We start from the raw sequence: 3,397 nt of genomic DNA, 5'->3' as shown, positions 1-3,397 counted from the left end.
TTAGGAGTATTTTTACTATGGTGAATGTTTTACTAATACTTGAGTATTTTTATTATGAAGTATTTTTACTCGTATTTGAGTAAAATTTCTGGATTTTTTTTAACCCACTGAATGAAAAACAAAAAATGTTTTAACCAAAAAATCACCAGACACACACCTGCAGTTTTTTGTTTATTTGTTTGTTTGTTTTAAGTTTCATACTGAATGAAACTGATTTGGAAAAAATCATTTTTGCCTGATTTTATTTTTTACTTTTATAATTTGTTGTCATTTTGGTCCTTAAAATAACCAAAATTTCCACTTAATTTTATATTTTGGTCCATTTTAATGTTAGGAAATTTTATTTAATTAAAAACAAAACAATTATACATAATGGAATAAATTATAGCAGCAGCAGAAAAAATCTTATATCTGCTCTTTTTTGTCCCAAAAATACATTTAAACAAAAAGGGATTTGCAAAAAATTAAACAAACAGAAACTCAAAAACATTCATATGGATTCACATTATTCTATTTCATATTTCCTCAAAAAGAAACTAAATATGTAAATTGATCTGGCATTTCCTGAAAGTCTCAGTTTCCTTTATATTCTGGAAGTAAAGCTTGTTAAGGCAGTATAATCGATGCTTTCTGGTAAAATTAAAACATATTACCACTGTAATTGGACTCCATTGAAAGTAATAATGTGTTTTTGTGTTGTCTCCGTGTTCAGAACAAAGCAAAAGGTTGAAGGTCACTGCAGAGCCAGACAGGAGGTCGTTGTGGGTGTGGGTCGTCAGCGATGTATTTATTTCCCTGGAATGTTGGCGGTCGTTTCTCTGCAGCTCGCTTTAATAAAGCTTCCTTTCTATACGTCCTCTAAGCCGAGCAGAAACAAAGAGCTGCAGCTCTGCAGGTTCGCTGAGGTGAAACTGAAGCAAAAAGCTGCAGACAAGCAGCCCATTTTTCTTCATGAAACCAAACACTCTGCATGTGCAGCTGAGGACAAAATCCACCTGATTCCCAAATGGATCATCTCCTTCATGCAACATGTATTCTGATCAGATTTGATAAGATGTTTAAGTGTAAAAAGATCAGTTTTATTGTGTTGATGGTGTCGAGTATGATTGGAGCATGTTATTTTTCCACATGAGGAAGGAGTGCAAAGTCATCCTGACTCGAAACAAATAATTTAACTCCTGGAAGTTTCTGAAATATTCTCCATAACTTCAAGGTTTACATGGTTTCTGTCAAATAAATGTAATAAATGTATGTGTTGTGTTTTAGATGCACAGATGAGGATGCATCTAAAACTCACTGGATTGGTGGAAGAACAGCAATGAAGCTTTAATTTAAAGCTGTTCTGTAAATGACATTTTGTTTTCTTGTTTTTGTGACAGCAGACAAGTGCATGCACTGCAAAAACACAAAAACTTACCAAGTATTTTTGTCTAGTGTAAATGTTAAATAACTTACAAATACTTTTTCACCAAGATATAGGAGCTTGTTTTGAGTCAATTATTTTTTTGTAATATTGATGGAAAAGTTCTAGTTCCTCTTGCAGATTATTTCACTTATAAAATTTTTTCATCAAAACTAAGAAATATAGTAAATTCTTCTTCCTGAAAAATACATTATTGCAATAGAAACTGTAGTTTCTGGTTTCTAGTGCAATAAGTCTACAAGTATTTCACACACTTGAAATAAGAAAAAACTAAGTTACTTTTCAGCAAGAAAAATTTACATAAGTCAATAATTTCTTAATTTTGATGAAAACGTTTGAGTTTTATTGGTAAATTATTTCACATATAACATGAGAAAAATGTCTTGTTATAAGTGTAATAATCTACCAGTTGAACTTTCTCACCAAAATTAAGAAATTATTGACTTAATAAGCTCAAATCTTGCAGAAAAGTTGCTTCTAAGTTAGTTTTAACTTCTTTAAAGTGTATTAAGATGTTTGCACTAGAAACTAGACCAAAAAAAATACTTGGTAAGATTTTGTATTTTTGCAGTTCGACACCAAAACATTTTGATAAAACTCTAGAAATGACTTTGTGTCCACATTACAAACTGTAAGGATGGTGTCTTCCATCTCTCTCAGTGAAATTACCTACTTGCATGTAGAACAAAAAGTTCTGTCCCGTTTTCTTTATGTCTGAACAGTGAAAGTCTCTAAACGTCTTCATGTCTGTAAAACTGAAATGTCCCAGATCGGCGTGGATCTCTGACTTCTACGTATTTTCCTTTCGTGTTTCTAGGAATCAGACAGACGGCCTTATCTTTCCCCTGAACAATACACACCTGTTCCAACCCAGAAGTTAATTACAAATGAAACACGATCAAGTCGAGCCGAGCGAAGGCCGGAGAGGAGAGCCCCGGTGCAGGAAAGGTAAAACAGACGTCCAGGCTGCAATCTTTTATTCTCTGCTCCAAATTACTCAAAAATATCCACATTTCTTTCTGCTCCAGCCGTTTTTTACTTTGTTTTGCAGAGCTGCGTGTGATTTACCACACGTGCTGTGTTGCATGTTGATCTGCAGGTTAGCTGTGCCCTCCACTGGCTGACGGTTAACACTGATCTCTTTGTCAGATTACTCCCAGCGGATCAGCTGTCATCAGTCAGAGCCGTTTGTTTCACTTTCCGGCTTAAATCCAGAGGAATAAGAGGTTAAAACTCTTTTTTTTTTTAACTCCTCAAATCTCCAGATATTTGTTCTGCGTTAAATAAGCAAATATTTGTTTTGGCTAAAGTCCAGGTTAGATTTTGAAAAGACAAACGTGAGTTTTTAAAGAAGAAGTCAGTTGAATTTATCTGTTTTAACGGATATGAAACAACCAACTCCAGAATTTCTTTGTACAGAAATACAGTTTACCAAGTACTCAAAAGTTTTCAGGATCTTAACAGCTTTTAATGTTGCCCATTATTACATTTCTTACTGGTTTATAATCAGAAAATCAGTGGAAACATGTAAAAGCTGCTCAACAGTTAAAAGAAAAGTTTGAGAGTAATGAAGATATTTCCCATTAATTATTGAGAAGGGTATGAATAATATTCAACTTGACATTTTTAAGAAATTGTGACATAAATCTTTTCCCTTATTTAAAAATCTTTTGAGGGACGCCTGGTTTATCATCAGAACAAACTTCTGAGGTGATTAAAAATAATTTTAGATTTAATTCTCTCAGGAGTTTGAATCATTTTGGTTTTAACTTCACAGATGTTTTCTTTCTAGATTAAAGTGACACATCTATTAAAGGATGAGTTTAGTGGATAAACCAGGTCTTTGGTTCCAAAAGCAGAGTAAAAACACTGAAAGGAAACCTCCAAAACTCTTATTTTAGACAGTGGTGGAGAAAGTACTCAAAAAATGTACTTAAGTAAAAGTACAAATACACAGGCAAAAAAGTACTCAAG

The sequence above is a fragment of the Poecilia latipinna genome, unplaced genomic scaffold (genome assembly GCF_001443285.1).
Source record: "Poecilia latipinna isolate Pla-1442-1.1 unplaced genomic scaffold, P_latipinna-1.0 Scaffold2940, whole genome shotgun sequence".
Lineage (NCBI taxonomy): Eukaryota > Metazoa > Chordata > Actinopteri > Cyprinodontiformes > Poeciliidae > Poecilia > Poecilia latipinna.
The sequence above is the reverse complement of the archived record's forward strand: the minus strand, read 5'-3'. Positions refer to the sequence as shown.